The sequence below is a fragment of the Pseudopipra pipra genome, chromosome 2 (assembly GCF_036250125.1).
Source record: "Pseudopipra pipra isolate bDixPip1 chromosome 2, bDixPip1.hap1, whole genome shotgun sequence".
In the NCBI taxonomy this organism is placed as follows: Eukaryota; Metazoa; Chordata; class Aves; order Passeriformes; family Pipridae; genus Pseudopipra; species Pseudopipra pipra.
Window position 1 is genome coordinate 4,500,079 of NC_087550.1, and position 23,383 is coordinate 4,523,461.

Consider the following 23,383-nt stretch of genomic DNA (forward strand, 5'->3'; position numbering starts at 1 on the left):
ACTGGGAACCCTATACTTCTGTGCTGTTTCTCTGGGCACAGACAAGGACACAGCCCATTAAGGGAGCTCCACATGGTGGAATCACATGTACACACTCATATCTGAGAAATGGGTAAACCCATTATCTTGTGATCTGCCCTGTTTTTCCAACAATTTGGCTATGCTCGATAAATTTCACGTTTCAGCCACTGGTTCGGCCCCTCTGACTTCTTATCCATGACAATCACATCTTACCTCTTGCTCCCCGTGTCCCAAACTTGCAAGTTTGTTCAAGGCTATCACAGCAACATCCTGTCTCTATCATATGTGCATAGGACAGGCCTAAATTGATCTGAGACAGAAATAGACTTCTCTGAGAAAAGCAGTGAAGTGAGTCTTCAGATACTCACAGCAGTGCAGAGGAAGGGGGAGAGAAAAAAGTATTTACAGTAAGAAACACTTTCATTTCCTTCTGTGCTGCTGAAGTAACATGAAGAAAATGTCTCTCAAATACCCCTGCAAGACTGAGGCTTGCCATCTGCCTCAGATGTGCACATTCAACCTCTGTTCACCTTCATGCTTGAGGGGCAGGCTGGTAGAGCTTAGGGTTGCAGTGCTGTGCTGGAGACACGAGACAGAACAGACAGCATGTGCAGCATTGCTCCAAAATAGCACCCCAAAATGTTCAGAATGTCAGGGGAAAAAAAAAAACCAAGATGCAAAAGGGGTCTGCACACAGACTAATCCAGCAAAAGTTCACCTTCTCCTCCAGCCAATGAGAGCAGCCTCAGAGAGCTCATTTACAGATTTGCAGTAAAATACAAGGAAAATACGGCCCTTTTGCTGTCACTCTGTTGTTACAGAGGTGACTCTGCATGACTGTGACATTGCGGTGTCCTGTATTTAGTCTCCCTCTCAGTGACTCCAGGGCAAATGAGTACATTTATGAGTTCAATATTTCTGTGTTCAAGTGCCCCATACATCACCCAGTATATGAAGTCCCATTAGGCTTCTTCTGTCCCTCACATCCTCACTAGCTAAAAGAAAAAAAAAAAAACAAAAAGGAATCACAGCCAGGATAAAGATGACAGCACACACACAATCTGTGTTGTCATCAATCAGCAGCCTCTTTTAAGAGCAACTCTCTCAAGTTTCACATATAATGAAGTTTTTAGATGAGATTAGGCACTAATTTCTGGCACTGGCTAATAAATGCTCACAAGAGCCATGGCTTGCCAGAGAATTCACTTCCCCTTTTTATATAATGACACAGAGATTTGTGTGATTGGGTTGCTGCGGACAAAAAACACCTTGTGAGGCTTAACAGAAAACATGAGTAGAAAAAGGGAGAAAAAGAGAAAACAGATCAAAAAACCCACAAGAATTTGTAGCTGGAAGATGAACTAAAACCTTTTTGACTTGGTGAGGTGCAAGCTCACGGGGCCATTTTGCCCTTTCAGCCTGAAGGCATCATGAAAGGAGAATGGAGATTCACTCCTTACGTGACATGAGGCATTGATGGAGCGTGGGAGATTGGAAAACCTGAGTCAGCAAGTAAAGAAGGAAATAACCCGTGGAATATTACGAAGAAATCTGTACATATCCACTCTGCACATCTTCCTTTCCATAGGCTGGTCAGCAGTGCACCTATTTTTACTGTCATTAATGTATGTCAGCACTCACCGGGGAAACACACGGGCCCAGTTTCATTTGGAGGGAGCTGACAGAGCCAAATGCCAGAAACTCAGCAGAAACAGAAAATAAGCCTGCAGCTCCAGCAATGCACAGCTGCAGTCATCCTTCTGTCCATCCATCCCCTGTGGTGGAGCAGCATGGTTACACCACAGGCTGCCAGAGCAGGTACAACCAGGACTGGACAGCACTGGAAGGAGGGAGAGGTTTGCAACCTGTCCAATCCACACCTACAGCTATTTATGCATGAGACATTTTCTTTGAAACAGGCTTTGAGTGGCTCTCAGGAGAGTTTACCTGTGCAGCCACAAAGCAGGAATGGGGGGCACACCTGAGAGATGCCTCTGTGTGGGGCAGCAGGACCCCAGAAGCTGATGAAGATTCATATTCATATGAATTCTTTCTTTGTCAAATTAAACTCTCCAGAGAGCTATGCTTGAACTCTGAACTCTTGCTCGATCAAAGAAGTAGCAAAAGCAACCAAAACGGCAGCAAATGCTAATGTCAGAGCCTCAAGTACAGGTGACAGGATGTCTCCCTGTGACAGGGACATTTAAAGTAGCCCACAAATTAAAAAAAGGACATTGCAGAAACATGATGACATCAGGAACTGCTACAGAAAGGCTCTGAGCCTGATTATGGTCAAGGTACACATGGTTTTCTCCAGACTGTGGTACCTCCGGGGAAGATACAGTCCAACACTTGCAAGAGTGAGGGCCAGGATTTCTGGAGCTCCCGGAATGCCCCCATGGGGACTGTCAGATCTCTGGTGAGAGGGGCCAATGGAGACACACTCTCTTCTTCAGAGTATCTCTGGGTATTTTCAGCTTTCTCTTGCCAAGAGGTGGAAGGAATCTCCAAGGTCCTGCAAACACAGATGAGGACTTTGTTGTGTTAGGGGCTTAGCAACCAGGCTGAAAAAAGGAAAACCTGTACAGATACCCATTGTGATGCACAAAGACAAACCTGGGAGACCTCCCTGAAGCAGGTCTGCTGCGCCTCAGGCACCTCTGGTGAGTCACACACTGCTGGTCCTGGTCTCACACTTCCTGCCACAGCCTTTGCTTTTGCTGTTTGATGCTGAGGTTACCTGGGACCCAGAGAACCAGATGCTGCTGTTCTGACTAAAAGGTACAGCATAAGTAACAATGCGTGGCAGGGAGGATCCTGAAGGGACAGAGAAGATGATGAGACTCTGCACAGGACCCAGAAGCAAACAGGGGATCCAATCTGCAGAAGATCTCTGCTCAAAGTAACCTAAGCAGAAAAGCTTGCAGAAGCACCTTGATGTCATGCACTTGGTGCCCCCCTGCCTCATGCTCTGAGACAGCCCTGTAATGCACAGCAGAGCAGTCCCATGCCTTAAGAATACAGAAACAACAAGCAGGACAGAGGTCTTCTTCATCTCCCATTTCTGACAAATTAAAACCCAGGTGCTTATCACAGATCCCATAGTTCATGCACAAGCTCCCCTCTCCCAGCTCTCTCTCAGATGCTAAACAAGACCAGCCAGGATTACAGCAGTTGATTCAGATTTCTGCTCATCAGCAAGTTGCTGTCACCCTCAGGATTTCTCTTCTTCCTCCTGCTGTATCTATGGGGGCTTCTCCCTCTGTCCCCAGCACCAGGGAGTTCAGGGGGAAAGTCATGAATTCACTCCCAACTCCACCACTGCTCAGCAGCTGTGGGGGAGAGATCCAGACAGGTCCCCAAAAAGAGCAGAGATGTGGAGTAGGTGCTGTGCTACGTTGTCATCCCATCTTGGCACTCATCAACCACCCCACTGCAAGGTGAGATGAACGAGAACACAAGGATCCCAGCTGTCCAGGTCAAGCACACCAACCACATACAGTTTCTCTGACATGGCTCTCCTAGTTTGGTCCATGATGACAAGTGAAAAAGAAGAGCCCATATATGGAATAACTGCTAGAAACTACCCAATTTATATTTAGCATCACTGTGTGCAGGGGGAAATGCTTTGCATTTGCTTGAAAAAAAACCAAACCCAAAAGCCCTTGCAGAGCTATTCAGACACATGGATTCAATTACTCTGCTACATGAGGGACAGCAGGCACAGCACCACAGCCTATGAGCTTTGGCCAGTTTGGCTGGAGTTGGAGGAAAATCTGTTTCTGTGAATGGACAACAAAGGCCGGTTAGGATACAACCTGCCACAGATTGGTGCAGGACAACTGTGCTTTTTTGCTGTCATCTCTAATGAATGACTCTCTTGCTCATATTCTCCTGTTTCTCCTTGCTTCATTTTGGTGAGGGGAAAACAGACTTTGCTAAATCCCAACTCGGAAGGCGAACTTTGGAATTTGCACGAACGTTGCCATCTTCAAACTAATCATATAAGGATTGTTTACAAAGGCAAAGAGATTTCATAAATTAAAATTCCCTGCAGGATTCGCTTAACAGTGTTTGAGCAATACATCTGCTGTGGTTATGAGGTTAATGCCAGACTCATTTAAGAAAATCTTTCAATATGGCACAGAATGGGGACAAAAGCCACCAGAACAGCTTTACAACCACAAGATTGCAGGTGGTTATGACAGGGATTCCCTATCTTGTCACACTCCAGCACATGAATAACCTAATGTGACAGTCAAAAGACTTGAAAAAGCAACAAGAAACACAGTCTGTGCCTTTTCCTGAAGCTTTGCTACCAGACACAAGAAACTGCAACCCCTGGTACCTGCAGCAAATGAAAGCATTCATGAGCTTTAAAAAGCAGCACAGACACATTCTTTGATTAAACAAACAAACAAACCAACCAATCCCAGGTCGTTTAACTTTGTATTGCTTACTAGAAGTGCTTAGCCAAGGAGACATTTAGGATAAGAGCTGTCTTATCAGCAGACTGAAATTCATTGTATAGGGACCAGCGGTGCCACAGAGAAAAAGAATTAAGGAGTTCACAAACTGAAAGAGGATGAAAAATACTGTTTTATAGGATCAAAGCTGGAAGCACAGCTTCAGCAAGACAATTAGAACTTAAAAGGCAGATTGCAAAGTCCTTGGTCATGACTGTCTTTAACAAGGTAGCTTTGCTGGGGCCAAGGTAGCAAAGAAATGAGGCCCTTCCAGACTAGATTAAATTCCTGCACACCCTGAAACACTGAAATGAGTAAGATTTTCAGAAAGTGCAAGCCCCCATGAAGGAAATTTCTGACAATGTTCTAAAAGTAGCCCCTGGACCCTGAGTAGTGTACAGATCCAGCTGATACTCACCCTGGTTCTTTATTCTAGAGCTCTTCCTCATACACATTTCTCTTTATCTCCTTGGAGACTGAAATCTGGCAGTATTTACTAGAATTTTGGAGCTGGGGGTCTCTCCAGGAACAGAAGTCATAAAAAAAGGCAACAGACTGGAAAGACTAGTTTTCACAGCCATGATTGTGTTCGGAACCTGAATATTTCTGCCAAATAACACTCCTGCTGGGTTAATCTCAGTTTATTTGGCCTTCACAGTTCAGGGGGAATGGAAGGAGTGACAGAGACAAGGGGAGGGAAAGGAAACAGAGACACATCTACAGCAGTTGCCTGAGTTTGCATGATTAGCAGTGACTAAGGAGATGCCTTGGGTTTGTTCTCATTCTTTACCTTACTCTTATAAGACTGGCTTGTCTAATTGCCAGTAGGTCTATCACATCACCAATTATCCCAAACATACCAAAAATCAATTTGACCTGGGAAAAGGTCTTCCTTATTAGCTTTAAAATGTAGTCAAAATTAAAACTGCCCACTGATGGCCACTTTTGGTCTCTAGTCCCAAAAGCGGTCACAGCCAGACAGGGAGTTTGACACGAATCTACAGCCCTTTTTCTTGACAACCCATGGGTTCCCAACAATTTCGCTCCAATTATTCCAGATTTCCAATAATGAAGTACCTTTCACTTAACTTTGTCCCGTTTCCAAAGGGAGTGAATTATGTAGAATTAGAGAGATTCAACTCGCCACCACCTCCCCTCACTTTTGCCCTCTCCCATCACACTCGGGACCTTTGCAGGGTTCTCAGACACGCGGTCCTGCGGTGCCTCTGCCGCCCGGTGGCTGATGCAGGAACTTCTGAGCCCCTTTGCCTGGGGACTGGGACTCTCAGGAGGGCAGGGACTCGCTACAGGATGCTCTGTAAGGAATTACGGGAAAGCTGAGCTGAGAGACATCCTCCATGAGGAAGGATCTTGTTTAAAGCAGAAAGCAAACAGAAATGTCTGCTCACAGCTGAAGCCAAGTTTCTACAGTTATTAGATTCGTATATTTACTGAAAACTCAGAAAAAGTGTAAATTGAAGTCATGCCTCTCAAGGAGAACATCTGAGTTTCATTTCGCTTTACCCACTGCCCCCATCACTTCCTACAACTACAAAACACAGCAGGAAAGGAGCCCAGGGGGACACATCTGTTGCCTGAACCAGCCAGTTCACACATGATGCTCCAGTGTTGCAGTGCTCAGCACCCAAATGCAGGAATCATTCCTGTCCACGGATCTTCATATACAGATATCCCATCTCCGTCATTTGCTGCTGTGAAGCACCTGCCAGTGTCATGTTCCTGGATCCTGTCTAGTCTGAGACAGACTAGAACAGTCTCAGAACTGTTCACATATTCCTCGTGGTACCAAAACCATGAACCATTTGTCCAAGCCATTTCTGTGTTTTCTTCCCCCCTCCCCCCCGAGTGTTTCAGCTTTGTCTCTGTTAGATTCAATAATTTGGATTCATCAAGAAGTTCTGTGATTTCTTTAAATGCTTACACTCCTGAGGGGAGAAAAAAAAAAATCTGCTCATTATTGGGATAATTTACATTCTACAGAGAGTGACCACAATCAGGGATATTCCTTGTATCCCTTGTTACTTGGAAATATTCTTCCTTTACTGTAGTTACTTGAAACACCAGCCTGAAACCAATACAGAGAGATTCACTATAAGAGTGGTTGAATATATTTACTTGTAATACAAGAGCTTGTTTTCATTTTAATAGTGTTTCTTCCATTCCACGTGCTTACGCAGATTTTCTTTGCTGCAAGACGTGCCCAGGGTGGGTAAGCAAAAGTTTATTGGAACTCCATGCAGCCTTACACACTCATTGATGCTGACTGCCCAGGATACGTGTAAATTCCTACACTTCTACTTTTCCCCTTGCTGGCAAGTAAACCACAAGCATGGCCTGGTACAGGGGGAAGTGAACCTCTATTGGTTCACCATCTTGTTGGAATTCAGAAGCCAGAACACAGACCCTGGACAAGGAAACCTGCCAGAGTAGCTCACACCACCCAAGTGTTGTGTTCGGGACTTGCCAAACAAACAAGTGCATCTCCTTATCCCGCCACCCCCAGCCAAACTAAACTCCTAGACTTCAATCCTTCAAAACAGCTACCCTCAGAGAATGGAAGGGAAGAAATGTGGGAATTTTCCTCTGGATGCTTCATACCTGGACAATGCTCTCAGGAACATGGTGGGATTCTTGGAGATGTCCTGTGCAGAGCCAGGAGTTGGACCCCATGATCCTTGCGGGTGCCTTACAACTCAGAATATTCTGTATGATTGCATGTGTGATTTACTTAAAGGATGTACAGGAGATCACATGTATCTGCTTCCTGAAATCTCCTACTACCTCGGAAGCATTGTCACACAGGTTTACAAATTATCTACTGAGAACCTACATGCAGTCAGAGCTTGCTTTTGAGAAGGCAGCAGGTAACAAATGAAGCCCCTGAACAGTTTCCCCACCATGAGAAGGTCCATTTCCTTGTCATGCTGAGGAAGTATTGTACTTGGATTTGATTTAGGAAGAGAGAATCCTACTGGGAAGTCACAAGTCACAGCAAGAGTGTATTTGGAATCAGCATCCATCATAACTACTAATGCCTAGGGACACATCTAGAAGATTGTCTTTGACACTGTGAAAAGCTCAAACAGTAATTTTTAACAGTTTCCATACAAAACTGGATCCTGACATTTGCAACAGCTGCTATTGCAGAATTGGAAACTAACTCTAGGCCTTTTGTCATAAGAGGAATTTGGCATGTCTGAGTTACAAAATTACTGTAGTCTGAACGAAAATAACTCCCCTACAAATGATAATTGCTTGCTACTAAGAAGCTAACTGCTTCTGGGCAAAGACTCTTTTGTCCTGGCAAGTAAAGATCCTGCCCACATTGAAACCGCCTGCCATAACATAGCTGAGTCCCCCAGCTGTCTCAAAATAACGACAGGACACATCTCAAACAGCCTAAACCCCTCCTGGTCTCTCTGTTCTGTCTTCCCAGATAAGGTAGAAGGAAAAAGATTTCTCCAGTTCCTACATCCAGGAAACAGAGGGAGGGCACTAAGGGGCACAAAAACCAAGTCACTCCATGCAGTGGGGTCATCAGAACCCATTTTCTATCTCACGTTCCTGTGTTGTTCTGGCTTGAGTCGGAGGCAGCAAGTTCAAGCCACTGAAGCACGAAACATGAAACTGGCTTCGACATCCAGGGCTATCAGGAGGACAGGGCAGCTGGAGTGCCCTGCTGGGCACTGACAATATCAAGTGAGCAGTGGAAGGAGCAAAGTCATTCCCATCCTCTACTCCTGGCTGTGAAATGCAGGAACTAGAGGGAAAGGCAGCAGGGAAGACAAGGAGTCCCTAGGAAGTACTTATTTTTGTGGGCCCTCCAGCAGCCCTGAAAGCACAAGCAGAGGGGGTTGCTAAGACTGAGGGAAGCAGGAGGGCAGAACAACGCATCATTCTCAATCTCCTGTGCCATAGTATTCCTGAAAAACTCTAACATCTTGATGGTCAGGATGCTCAGAATTGGGAGGAGAGTCCTAATCAGTATTTTATAAGTCCCAAAACCTCCACATTATTCCACTGCGGGTCAGACTTCACGAAGGTTAAGGCAGCTTTCAGTAAACCTTGCTGGACTGGGTTGACCTCAATATCTATGTTAATACCTATTTCAAAATAAAGATCTAATTTTTCTAGCTGGCAAATTCAAGCACTGGATAGAGACAAAAAAAACCCCAAGATGTGAAACAGTCTAAAATTAGCACCCAATAACTAAACAAGGAAGCTCAATAAGAGCTTGGCACATTTAGGAGCTTAAATGGTTGGGTTTAAAAGTCTTAACTGTAACATCTTGTTTTTAGACTTGTAGCAGAAGCATAGATGATAATTGCAAGTGTAACAAACCTTAAATATAACATGCAAGTGTTCTGATTTAGATTATCACATGAGCTCAAAACGAACTCAGATGAAATTTTGCCATGAGAGGTTCACATTAGATATTAGAAAAAAAAACAAATTCACTGAAGGAGTGGTTAGGCATTCGAATAAGTTGCCCAGGGAGGTGGTGGAGTCGCTGTGCCTGGAAGCGTTCAAGGGGCATCTGGATGTGGCACTTGGGACATGGTTTAGGGGTGGTTATGGTGGTGCTGGATTGGTGGTTGGACCACACGATCTTGGTAAGGTCTCTTCCAACTTCGATGATTTTGTGAAAAGCAGAGGCAGAAGCTGCCACCATTGGATATGTAATATATACATCCTAACATAAACTAGTGTCTGATCCCTGCAGAGATCGAGACACGGACTTTAAAGTGAGAATTTACACCCGCCATACGCACCTATCTGAAATCCTCTTTGGTACAGACAGTGCTGAGAGAGCTGTTGCACACCAGGGCCGCGTGCTGTCCTGCATCCTCCTTCCCCACCACACAGAGCCCCAGCCTCTGTGTCCAGAAAAACTTGAATATTCCGACCATGCCCAGTGTTGCTGTGCTGTGAGGACCTACATCCCTGGTGCCAGCTGATCCAAAAAGGCTGCTCTAACAGGGGATAGTCAAGGTCAAAAATAACAGTCATACACTCTCCCATCTGTCACAGACATACCACTGTGAGCTGAGGACACAGCACACAGAAAAAAAGTCACCAACAAACAGTTCAACATGATTGCAGCCATCAGGCTGAAACTCTGGCAATGAAAACATCTGGGCTTGAAAACATCACCTGGGGGTTGGGATTGAAGACTGGAAATTGGGATTCGCTTCCAAATCCAGCTACTGAAGTGTATGATCTTTAACTAATCACTAAACCCCAGCTTGTCCAAGTGCCACAGATGGTTTTGTACTGGCCTTCCTCCTTAGCAGTTTCATGAAGCTTAAGTGAGAAATTTCTTTGAACGTCTGTAAAAGATTTTTTTTTTTTATGAAATAAAGCCACAAATGGCATAAGCTGACACTTGTTAAAAAGCATTGCTGACAGCTAATGAACCAGCCATTTTTATTCTCTGTAAATACTAAGACACAACTCTCGACTCATGCTCAATTAATAATATATAATAAGCCAACTCTGTCAAATTATATTTGTTTTATTAGTATTATCTTGCTAGAGTTTATTACAGCGCTCCTTCAAACATTAAATCTTTAAGAGGAAGCTGCAAGCTTAATTAATTAATATTCTATTTTTAATTGCTTGCCTTTTTCATATTCCAAATGCACTGACGTAATTCCATTAGCTGAGGTCTTTTATTTCCCAGTGGAATTAATTTCAAGCAGAAGCTACTTAACAACAGCCAGTGCAGCATGCTAAAACACTTTGGGAACATAATTTTGTTTCAACCCAACACTCAAATGTTATCCTGGTCCTAAGGCTAATAAACCCAGAGCCTAAACCTCTAAGAACACTTCCATACCAAAGCAGATATTCCATCCCAGATTAGCATAAAATCATGCTGCAGCTAGGGAATTACTAAGAATTAAATCAATTTTCTTACGATCAAGAACAACAAGTGCACACAATGGAGGCTGTAATAAATAATATTTAATATTTACAATAATTGCTATAAAACAGGAGTAATTCTAAAATAATTCTGCAATAGGAAAAATAGGTAACACTTCAGAAGTGACCTTTTCTTTGCTATTATCTATACACTTCTTCATGGGCTTGTTCACCAGGAAACCTTTAAATCCCATTATCATTAGTGAATGATATGGCTTGAAGCTAAGTGAGGAGAAACATTTAAACTCCTCTTGCATGCTAATCATTTCCTTACTGAACCTGAGCAGAGAAATTTTAGATATAATGGCTATTTTATTTTTTAAAAAAATCCTGTATTTCAATGACCATCAGAGCAGTATCTGCTAAGAATTTGTGGGTAAGTTTCCTTTTTGCCGTGCCACAGGTGTGACAGTGGGGGCTGCCACCACCAGAAAATTTCTCACAGCAAAAAGAAATCCAAAGGTGTAGCTGCAGATCAGTCAAGGAAGATGAATTGATGGAGAGGGACTTGCATGTCTGGACTCATGACTTCTCCTCTGGCCCTCGGCAAAAAATACTCCACCACTGTGAAAGCTCCTGTTTGTGTCTGGTAAGGTGCATAACTTCATCATCAGAAGTGCGAGGATGTCTCCCAAAAAGAGCTGCAGCACAGTTACCTGCAGCATCAGATCCTTCCCCAAGGAAACAAAATGTATGTAGAACAGTGCGGCACCGTGCAGCAACCCAAAGACTTCAAGTCCCTAGAGAAGCCTCTCTGCCAGCTGAATAGTCACCTCAGAGGGTAAGCTTATTTCTGGAGTTCACAGAATCTGACTTCCCAGCCTGACAGGCAGCCCATAAATTAGGGTGAAGTTTCCCTTTGCAGCACAAGCACTGCACCGAGGCTGCAACTTGAGCAGCAGATTATGGATTGAACCTGTTCTTTGCTGCCTCCCATTTTCCCACAAATCACTACCTCTACTTCAACAAAGAACAAGGAAAACTGCACACAGTGCAGAGCTGACATCCAGGATAAGAAACAAAATGGACATAACTTCTGGGGAGGAGAACAGGCTGCCTCCTGGCTTGTCAAGCAACGCCTTGGACCCCAATTCTGCAAGTACAGGGTCAGAGAAGAACATGCATCCAAGAGCCTTAAAATGAAACAAATGTCAGCTGACTCACAGTGACTATCCCAAATAACTACTTGCTGTTGTTTACAGTCCTATAGAAATGAGAGAGAAATCTCAGAGGCAAACATCTGAAAGATCTTAGCCTAACTAAAAATATATGTTGCCATACAATCAACAAGTCAAGCACTTGCACAGAGTGTGCAAACTTTACCAGAGCCTCCTTAATTTTCACATTGCTACCTTATTTGACAACAAAATACACTTTTGTGTGTCATCTTTAATGCCTGATTTCAGCAAATATTAAAATAGCAAGAAACAAGTCCAAATCCCAAAACTGAATACGGATGAAGACTTCTCCCAGACAAAAGGTGTCATCACAGAAAGCTCTTGCTGCCCATGGAGTGCCCAGGTTGGCTCACCAACTGTACCTGAAACCCAAAGGTTACAGGCTTTCTTTCCTGGGGGAAAGGGCTGTCGTTCACTTTTCAGAGCCCTGCACTGCAATTGCCACTGAAAAAAGCCAGCAAATGCATGAAATCTAAACCATGTGCAGTCCTGCAGCAAGTCAGAGATCTTAAACAACAGGGTGATTTAATGAAACCAGAAAAATAGCTGCATGACTGTCAGTGCTATTGGCAGCAAATGTCATTCAGGTTCAAAAGATCTCCGAAGGAGAGCAGCTACACCAATAATTAACATATTTTGCTGTAACAAAGGTGGACAGAGGCTGTCTCGGCTGTGCCTTCCCCAGTATCAATCCTTGCACCGTAGTCTACACACAGATTCATTAAGTGACCTCCACAGGCACTGCAGATGCCCAGAAGCCTCCATCCATCCAACCCCTTGCAGATATGCCAGGAATGGCACAGGTCCTCTGCGTCCCTGCCACACTAAACTGGTGATGTTCCTCATCACATGGAAAAGTGGCAGCACGTTTATCAGGTAGCCAGTAAGTGGCTGGGTCTTTGCACAGCCCAAAGCAGAAGCAAGATTTGATAAATAGAGGTAAGTCAGCATTTTAGCTATAGCTTTATCCTGAGTTCAAAGTGGAAAGATGTCGACCTCCACCAGCAGACTCACTGGTCTTGTTAACATCAGCGTGCCCTTCATTGTTCTCGTGCTGTGAAGGCGTGTGTGCAGGTGTGCACGTAACTGTGCACATATTTATGTGCTGCTCCATTTCAGCTTTTTGTTTTGAGCTTTGTCCTGCTTGGATCCTCAGGCAGTCATTGTAATTAGGGAAGGCTCAGGAGAATGACTTCAGCCTCCCTCTGACAGGCTTGCCATGCAGAACCTGCACGGAGTACTAGCCCTCCAGTAGCCTCATAATCATTGTTAATAATTTCTTCCCAGCACCCACACACCACTGGAGCCCAAATAATTTGCATATGGCATTACCTTTGGGCAGATAAGGCTCGTGCCTGCAATTCCAGGTACACAGATTCACTCAGAGCTTGTCAGCAGATCAGTTCCAATCGAAATGAAGCTGCGATGGGACCCGAGGCTGCGACCATTTACTTTGCATAACACGATTACCCTGATGGGGCTGGCAAAATACATATTTAAACAAATAGCCATGTTAATGTGGTTTAACTCCTGGATCAGCCATCACCTAAAATGAGGTAATTCAACAACAGACTGCCTGAGGGAAAAAGCGGGGAAAGACTGACCCCTTCAGTACACAAATGTCTCATTCCCCAGATATCTGAGAGCAAAATGCAGCTTTCTTAGCACACCCTGAGACATTTATGTAATTTTAAAAATTAACAAAGTGGAGCAAAGGCTATAAAAAACAAGTCACAAGTTCTCTCTGGTGAAAAGCAAGCTTTCAAAAACAGGTAATTATCACCTCATTCATACTTCTCCTTCCAGTTCTCCCACAGTTGTACAAGATGCTTCACTTCATCCATTCTGGTCGTCTTCCCAATGCTGTTCCCCATACACAGGGCTGCATCAGCAGCACCTTGCCACTTTCCCAGAAAACTGCTGGAAAAATGAATGCATATGCCTAACTTCTGCTGCCCTGTATGATCTTTTTGTGTGTTTGTTTTTTTTCCCAAAGAGTTAATCAATGCTCCGACACAGACTCTCCGCCCCAAGTGAAACTGATCTCCTAATTCACTCTGCTGAACGCAAACAGAAGAGAATGAGAGGGCTGACTCACAAATCACCAAGTGTGATGTTGAAATCTATCTGGGTATTACAAACTCAGTGGCAGACAACAGCAGGTTCCATCAATGCCAGACTCCAAGCACTACTGCAGGCCGTGATCTACGACGTTCGCTTTTTTCTTGAGAGTGTTTCATCCATGATGCATAAACAAGCCTTTTTTTCCTCCCACAGGCAAGCATCAATTAAGCAAGGGAGACTGCATTATACTTCAAGCAGTCTGAAACACCCCAGTGAAAGACATGAGGAACGAATTACAGTGTTTTGCTGCAAAACTTGTGCATTTTAAGGGCACTTGCCCTTATATATGTATGTAGAGTTCTTCCTCTAGACCTCTAAGATTGTATCCTGAACTTAATACTGAAAAATCAGTAGGTAATACTTCTTGCAGACACAGAAAACTCAGGAGAGTAAGATGTTTACTAGAATATCGTGTTCAGATATCTGCAAGTAAAACACTATTGAATAAAACCCTGTAAAACTGTGAAGTAAATCACAGTGTAGGCTAGAACACAGATAGTACTGCTGCTGCAGCTATATGATTGTAAAGCTGTGGGTACAACCTTTGGGCAAAGTAGTCAGGGCACAAGTAAGCTTGACTTGGAAGTGTCTCACAGAGGAAGCATCACTCTGTGCTTGCCTTTCTTACAGGCAGGGCCTTTACCTTCAGGTGGATCTTCAGTGTGATTCAGTATGGCAGTCCTTCCAGTGCCTGGCCACCCTCTCAGTGAAGAAGCGTTTCCTAATATCCAATCTAAACCTGTCCTGGCGCAACCTGAGGCCATTTCCTCTTGTACTATCACTTGCTATTTGGGAGAAGAGGCCAACCCCCACCTGGCTACAACCTCCTTTCAGGTAGAGAGCAAGAGGGACACACCCCCCCCCAGCCTCCTTTTCCCCAGGTTAAACACCCCCAGCTGCTCCTCATCAGACTTGTGCTCCAGACCCTTCCCCAGCTCCACTGCCCTTCTCTGGACACACTCCAGCACCTCAATGTCTTTCTCGGGGAGAGAGGCCCAGACTTGGATACAGGATTTGAGGTGTGGCCTCACCAGTGCCGAGTGCAGGGGGACAGTCACTGCCCTGGTCCTGCTGGCCACACTACTGCTGCCACAAAATGCAAGAGATGCTGTGCCCTCTCCCCTGCTGCTCCTTGAAGCCTCACACACGCCCACACGCTCCCTGCAGCCACACTCCCTCACCTAGCAGCCTCTTCCCACAACAAGCTCTCAGCCTCTCTGCACTGCTTCTTCCCTGCATCGCCCCCTTTCCTTCCAGATCTTTCCCACCCTTCCCCACGTCTTGGCCCCAACAACCACCGTGGTACCAAGGCACAGGGATTCCCACTGGGCCAGCTCCCTCTCTTAGGTGCACATGCACATCCTCCTCCAGTCTCCCTTTCCCTTCATATGAGGAAACAGGCTTCGCAGGAAAGCAAAAATATCTAGCCTATTTAACCAGCAAACTGTTTAAATCCTGTCTGTCTCCAAAAGATGTGACAAAACTGAGCAGCTGTTGAAGGAACTTCTCAGCACAGCTTCCCAGTTGCTTTTCAGGGTTTCTCCAGCTTTCAGCCCTTATCTGGTTTTTATAAGAGCATAGCCAAAGCCATAAATCCAGGTAATGGGTAATTGGGCAATCAGCAACTGAGATAAGTCACTCCTGTAACTGGCAAGCTATTTTGGGGATATAAACACAGCCTCCATTGACAAGCTTACACCAGTCTGTGGGCCAGGTGCCCCGGGAGCCTTGGGAGCTTGGGGGCCAGCTCTGATAAACTCACACAGGTGTGTTCACTTGTTCTTTGTTCTAGTCTTCTCTTGAATTTATTTTTTTTCCAGTTACTCAGTGCTGGGAATGCCTCTGTTTACCCACTGGTTGATTCTCCTCCCCCAGCTGTTACACTCCTTTATCTCTGGAAGTGTTTTTTTCTTTCTGTTTTACTCAGAGAGTCTTAAAAATCACACAACGCCAGCAACTCCTCTTTCTGGGTGAGGGAAGGGTCCGTCACAGGTTCCTCACAATAACCTTCACACATATCAGCTACAGGCTGATGGTCTACAAGTGTGTTCATATGCAAACCTCAAGGATTACTGTACTGCTTTACAGGGGAGGTTAAACATCAAATACAGCAAATCTCCTCAACCACATGTGACTTGCCAAAGTGGTGAACCAGGTGCACAAAATGTAACTTTGATTTTGCATTTCATGTCTAATTGGCCAAACGCACTGAGGCTGATTTCTACAAAAAGGGAGAGTGTATCATCATCTGTAAACAAAACAGCAGATCCATGGATATGCACACATTTATTTTTTTTTTATTTGGAAAATCTGCAATTTATCCAGTAAGCTTGAACCAAACCTAGCAAGAAGTTTGTGGCAACGAAGGGTTGCCCTGATCGTGCGTTTGTCATAGCTCTGATGGCCATTTTAGTTCCAGGAAGTCACAGATGTCCTTGAGTCTCCTGACAGAAAGCATTTCTTTCTGCATCCATTTTTAAGGCTGCTAGCAGATACAATTCAGTGCAAGAAGCTCAAAGCAGCAGTTATTACCCAGACACAATATGAATACCTTAAGATGGAATCCCCTCAGATTACTGGCACATACTGTAGGCTGAAGAATGTGTATCTCCTTGGAACACAACAGAGTTGGCCTGAACGATTAAGAAATGGAACATGACATGGTGATGCAGCCCAGCTTTTGGCAGTTTGCTTGTTTGCCTGTTTTTTTCCACAAGCACATGCCTAGATTGGGGCAGTCACATTTTAGCACTGACACAGGAACTGCTTCCTTTCCAATTTTTCAATCAATCTGGTGTTAGCACTTCATGCACTTTTCCCCCCCCCCCCCTGCAATGCAATGGAGATGTGCAAATACTCAGAACTCAACTGGACATGGCCTTCAGCAGCCTGCTCTGGCTGACCCTGCTTGAGCAGGGGGTTTGACTAAGTGATCTCCGGGGGTGCCTTCCAACCTCAACCACTCTGTGATTCCGTAATTCCCGTACCAGAAACTACTGGGAGAGGGGGAAGATTTAATACTTCACATCTAAACCAAGGGCTGTCATTGTCTTCTTGGAAAGCACTTAACTTTTTGCAGTGTTAACAAGCAATCTTACGCAGGCTATGGAAAACTGCATGTGTTGATGGAGCTGAAATACTTGGAATAGAGTTTCCTGTCAAATGGGCTTGAAGAAGAGTGAGATAGCAAAATGTTCTTGTTTATTTCTCTTTTAGCAGCACTTCAGAGTGTTGGTGCTCTCTGCCTATAAGTGATTGATACGTCCCTCCTCAGCAAAAGTTCTTTCAGTGCAGATGAAAATGGTTGATCAATACCTAAGTTTAAGAAACAATCTTCAGTGGGCAGCCACAATCCTTCAAATGTCTTTTTTAAGCTTACTTCCTTCTATTCAGATGGCAGTTTTGCTCAGTGTAAATGAATTACTGTAAAGGCTGTTGGGTAGGAAGGGCATTCCTTACAGAGACCTGTAAAGGTGAAGGCCAGCTAGAGCTTACTGCAAATTGGAAAAACAGTTTAGTACTTCTCCTTATCTACTTTTATTCTCACCAAGGTTTTTTCATTGCTTTTCTCCAACAAGCTCTTCATTCGACATGGGGGGGGGGGGGGGTTTGGTCATTTCAACTATTTAAGTACTGTGGACTTTTTAAAGACAAAATACTTCTAACACTAAAAGCACAGAGCCTTTCAAAACTGATATATCATCCATGTCAAAACAGAAAAAAAAAAGGAAAGGTGACTCCTAAATCACTAGCCAGCTGAAGTTCAAGGTCATCAAACACTGAAATTGCTCTGATACAGTAAAAAATGGAGCCAAGGCTTGACATGATGGTGTTTATGAACTGTTACAGGTATCTTGAAATGCAAGAGCTTTTTCAATAGCATCAGTCTAGATTCAGGCAGTTCTATTTTAATAGCGATCTAATAAATGCTGGCTTGCCATTTATATTGACCTGGAGACACTTTGCTACTTTTCCTTTTCCTTGAAATATGGTCACATTACCCATTTTGTGCACTTTATTGCTTTATACATTTTCAAGACAGCCAAATCTTTTTATGACGATTTCTCCCAAATTACCAACTTTTAATTATTGAACTGACTGCGGGATGCAGCCTGTATGGCAACCCATAATTGCCCAAATGTGGGTCACAAAAAAATCACAGAACTGATTGGAACCGAGACTTCTGGAATCCAACCTCCTGCTCAAAGCAAAACTATCACCAGCACCAGATCAGGTCAGGCAGGGCTTTGTCTGGCCACGTTTCAAAAACCTCCAGTGATGGAGATCCAGCAAGCAGCCAGTTTTCTCTTTCATTCTTTTGCATACATTAATAGTCTGACTGTGAACATAGTGATCTTCAACCCTCCACAATTCTAAGCAAATGTGCTGTATGGTAGGAGCACAACAAAGATGCACCAACTGTGCCTGTCAGTTGTACTGTTTTGTAAATTGGTGGGGCTGTGTTTTCCCTTTCATTCTACTTCAGTATTCCCATCTTATTTTGTTGGCAACCATTTCTCCATCTGTACACAGCCTGTGAAATTGCAGGCTGCGAGCCTAATGAGCCTGTATCAGTCACCACTTCTCCAACAGAAAAACTCTTTAATGCAAATTGATGTTTTAACCTTAACAAACAAAGCCTCCACGTGACAACACTGTACCCTGTTCGTTTGTCTCTTGCTGCCATTCCCATACAGTTCAGGGTACACAGTGACTAAGGTTTCTGGCTAATTCAGGTCACTTGTGCCCTGCTAACAATAGCTTGGAGTGAAAAGGGAATCTGGAGGCTGAGTATTTTTCATTTCCTTAGCAGGAAAGGTTTTCAGATTCCTGGATAAACCTCTCATTTCTTTGCCCTCATTTGGGTACTCATCTCATGTCCAGCCTGTCTTGTACCACTGCTAAGCACACACTATGTATTTGGATGTTTTAGCTCCTATAAAGGCCAGGTAATTTTCTGTATTATCACCTAGAAACAAGTGGTGGCTTGAAAAAACCATCACCCGTAAAGACAGTGTATTTATCTGTTGGGAAACAGTGGCCAAGGTGAAAAGCAACATATTTTTTACGGCCTCATGAAGTCTTTCTGCTGCCTCCTGCCTGTGGCCACAGGGTGGCTTCCTCCGTCTTCAAACCCGCTCCCGGTCCTCTGGTAAGGTAGCAGGAAAACCCAGGTGATCACCGTGGAAAGAAAACGGCAAACTACGGCAAGAAAAGCCCTCCAACATCAGAGAGGGAAGAATTCAAGCACAAAGCCAAGCTCTCGCATTTCCCACGACATTTCATGAAATCACACGGTTATCTACCTTTTTTCCCTTCAGGTATGAGACACCTGGAGAAATTAAGAGCAGGTGCCGTGTTGTAAAACCACGTGTACATTTCATTCCACTGGGGAAACTCCAAATAAAGGAAGTAATTCCAGAACAGTGACTTCCTGTCTCTTCTCCAACTTTGCATAGCACGGTGCCCTCAGAGGGAGCTGCTGGGGGCTTTTGTGTGCCCTGCTTTGTACCACTGACAAGTACTATGCACCCCACTTCAGCTGCTTCCCCTCTGCCCTGAATTTGGGCCTGATAGTGTGATCTTACAGCACCTGTGTCGTGGTTTAAGCCCAGCTGGAAAATAAGCATCACACAGCCCCTCGCTTAACCTCCCTCTCTTGCCCCCCACACTGCTGGAATGGGGAGGAGAAAAAACAGTAAAACTTGCAGGTTGAGGTAAGAACAGTTTAATAGTTGAAAACAAAGTAAAATACAATAATAATGGTAAATAATAATGATAATAAAAAGAGAAAGGAAAAAAATCCAAACAAGTGATGCACAATACAATCAGTCACCACTTGTTGACCGACGCCAGACCTCTTTCCCAAACCCGGATCAGCCCACCTCCTGGGTAACTCCCCCCAGTTCATATGCTGGGGAATATCCAGTGGAATATCCCTTTGGGCAGCTTGGGTCACCTGTCCCACCTACGCTCCCTCACAGTTTCCTTTTGTGCACCTTCTCTCTGGCAGTGTATGAGACAGACAGACAGACACACACACACACACAAAACACTGAATTACAATAAACCACGACTTATCAAAAGCCAAGAACATCAGCGCGTTACCAACGCTATTTCTCATTCTGAACCCAAAAGACAGCACCGTGCCAGCTACTGAGAAGAAATGAACTGCATCCAGCCGAAAGCAGGACACAAGGGGAAGCGCTCCAGCACATGAAACAACCCATGTGCGGGCCACAAACCCACAGCGCTGCATCGAACCCCTGGGATGGGCAAGGACCCGCCCTTTGGGCAACACCCTGGGACAGGTTCCAGGCTTAAGGCTCCTGAAGAGGGGCAGCTCCAAAGGCGAACAGCCCATCCCTGCTCCCGGCGGTCCCGGTGCCCCGGGAGGGGCTCCCGCACGGGGGGCACGAGGAGGGCTGCCGGGGGGGAAAGGGGTATCCCGGGAGTATCCCGGCAGCATCCCAGCTCGCTGCCCCGCCCAGGAAGCGCCCTTTGCCCGCGGATCGGGAAGCCGGGAGGCCGGGCGGGAGCGGCGCCCGCAGGTAGGAGCGGGGACTGACACCTCCTCTGACCGCAGGGCCTTCGTGTGCCGGCCCTGCCGAGGATGGAGCCGGAGGAGGACAGGACAGGACAGGACAGGACGCAGCTCGGAGCAAGGGGAGGGCCGGCGTGTCCCTTTTGCTGCCGTCCCTGTGCGCTCGCATCCCTTACTGACGATGCCGGAATAGAGTTTCCCCCCTCCCGCCCCTTCCCACCTGCGGCAGAGCGGGTCCCTCCCTCGCCCCGGCTCCCACCCGCTGCCTCCGGTCGCGCCACCTTCGCACCCCTGCCCCGTGCCAATCCCTTGTTGCCTGAAGCCGCCTCGCGCTCGCCCCCTCCTGCATTCCCCCTCCTCGGTGTCCTCCCCGTCCCGTCCCCCCGCGCCCCAGCCGGGCACGGAGCCGCGCAGGAAGGCGGGCGTCGTGTTCAGGAACAAACCTGGCAGCGATGGGGGGCTCCCATCGCGCCCCAGAGAAATGCGGGCAGCCGCGTGGTGAACGGCTTTCTGTGATTTAAAAAAAAAAAAAAAAGAGTCTTCACCTTTTGGCTTTGCCGCGAGCGTTATCTATCCCCGCCCAAAAAAATAGCTGGGGAGAGGAAGGTTTGAGCGCTGCCTTCTGAATTTGGAGTTGGTGCTGTTGTTGCGCCCGGAGAGCGCTCGGCTGCTGGAAGCGCGTCAGGAGCACGAGAAGCTGGAAGGATGGAGCTCCCATAACCCCCACACCTCAGTACCAGCCATGGGGGGAAAGCAGAGCTGAGTGTTCGGAAGGGAAAACGAGTAGCCGAGGCAAAGAACGTACATTGTAGGATCCAGCTACAAAAATAAGCTATCACAATGCTAAAGCTGAGGCCCCAGGAACAGTGTGGTGTGGTTGCAAAGCCCCTGTTGGAGGTCCAAATTGGGTATCCTTCATGTCTCATTTTAGTAAAGCTGTGGATGTTGCCTGCAGTAAATCCACACGTCCCTGTTTCGGTTTCCACATTCAAGCAATAACCCCATACGCCCAAGGCTGTGCCTTTGCTAGTAACAGATGAAATCCCTGATGGAAGTTCCCCTCTGTTGATGAGGTTTGTCCCCTCCTTTCACAGAGACATGACTGTGATCATGGGAATCTTTCTCCAGACTACCCTGTTGATTGTACAAAGGTTATCTGCTTTCTGCTGAGCTGCCATAGCAAATCTGAGCATAGCAGCAGTGTGTCAGTGGCAACCCAAGCTCGGAAGTTTTTGCAGGGTCAGAAGGAAACTCTTCTTTCTACTTTGTCTGCCTGCTTAGATGTTTCCCGGGGTGGTGATTGTTGGGCATTTGTCAGGTGCTGGTACCACCTCTGAAATGCTGGTGGATTTGCTCCTCCAAAGTTCCTGTTTGTTGACAGCTTCCCGAGCAAAACCCTTCTGTTTGTGGAGAGTTGCCTGGGGGAAAGGTGTGTGTGTGTGGACATGGTTCTGACTCCTCCTGCTCTGGAGCGGGGGTGGCCCATCTGGTACACATTGCAGCATGTAAATAGCTTGGTTGGGTTGTTCTGCCAGACTGTTGCAGCAGAAATTCTCGGTAGTGGCAAAATCCTGAGAGCTGCAGGGCTGCAGAAAGCAGCCTCCCTTTGTCTATTGCCTTGGAAACAACCCATCTGCAGGGGTGGTCCACTCCAGCATTCAGCAGATATTTTAAGTAGGGCCTGATATTATTAACTTTGAAGGTTTGGAGGGTTTTTTCTTGGGGTTTTTTTGGGTGGGTTGGGGGGGGTTGTTTTGTTTGGGGTTTTTTTGATAAGGCTTCTTTTTTGCTTATCTGATTATTTTTTTCTTCATGGTTCTTCAGGTCAAGACTGCAGTCTGTCTCGTTTGCTTGCTCGCTTTCTTTCTGTCCGGCTTTGGCACATAGCATAAAAGACTTCAGGACTGGTGGTTTTGTGGTCTCTGGCATTCAGGGTCCAAAACTGTTCCATTCATCTGAGCTGTCTCCTTGATTCTGACACAATCCAATCCCTTATTACCCACTGTTAAATAACTGGTTTCGGTGGATGAAGCAGTCCAGGACCAGGCACCCATCAGTTTGCTGTGTTTATTTGCACCAGCACTCATCTGTCCAGTTCAGTCAATGCCATCTGGAGCTTGACTAGTTGTCCAGAGGTATTGGTTGTCCAGAGAGATTGGTAGCTTCAAGCAGAGTACAGCATCTTTGAAGTGATTCAAACTGGTAGTGAGTATCTATAAAGAGGGGGGAAAGAAAGTAATGTCTTAAATGCTTTAAAAATATTCCTGTATGTGATCTCAGCTTTACCCAGGGTGCACGTGGCTCTCTGGTTATAGATTCATCCCTGTGGTATCCCTTCCCTGCCATCTTTGATTCGTACTTTTTAAAATAAAGTGGGATTTTTCTTACCATTGTATTTTCCCTGTTCTTCTGCTTTTTTTTCCTGCAGCAACTGCTAACTGCTGTTGCTTACTGTTTGTCTGGTTTTGGCCTCAAAATAGTAAATAGTGATGGAAAAATTCTTGTCTTGGGTGCTGATGGCATTCGTAAGAGCACTCTGCCTGAGAGTTGCATTCCTGGTGGTTGTTGGAGCTCAGCAGGGATGCCAGGCTGGCAACTGAGAGAATCCAGCCAGAGTAGACAAGACATCAAATTGCTTTTTTGTTGAGTCTTTCTGCCCAAGCCTGAAAATCTTAGAGGAGAAAGAAGAGGTGAGGTAGCAAGTAAGAAAATCAGGTTCTGGTGTCTAAAAAGTAATTTCGTATTTAAAATACTCTTAGGAGAATAATAAGTCTTTTGGCTGTCATTATTAAAGAAGTGTAAGTATGGCTGGGTTTTTCTCTTTGCTTACACTTGCATCTGTGATTGCTGTCGACCAACTGTGAGTCCAACACGTCTGGTCCATGTCCTAATGTGTATCAGTTATTAGAAAAGGGGCAGCCCTGAATCCCCTTTAAGGAAAATATCTGACACCAGATACCTCAGTAGTGCACAGGATGTCCATAAATGTTTGGTGCTTAGTTGACTCCATTCTTTTATGGAACCACTCTGCTGGATCCCAATATTCAGCAGGGGCAGTAGATTTTAAGACATATGACAATCTCCTGCTGAATATTCAACTAATA

The 23,383-nt window shown here is 45.5% G+C and overlaps 1 protein-coding gene across 1 annotated transcript in view; it reads right to left on the reverse strand.

Annotated features, from left to right (window-relative positions):
• The window catches only part of LOC135408226 (uncharacterized), a 34,810-nt gene extending 12,413 nt beyond the window's left edge, over window positions 1-22,397 (reverse strand). The window contains exon 1 of the mRNA XM_064643506.1: window positions 20,723-22,397. The gene's annotated coding sequence lies outside the window, so the exon portion shown is untranslated. The remainder of the gene's footprint in view (window positions 1-20,722) is intronic.
• Window positions 22,398-23,383: the final 986 nt, after the last annotated feature.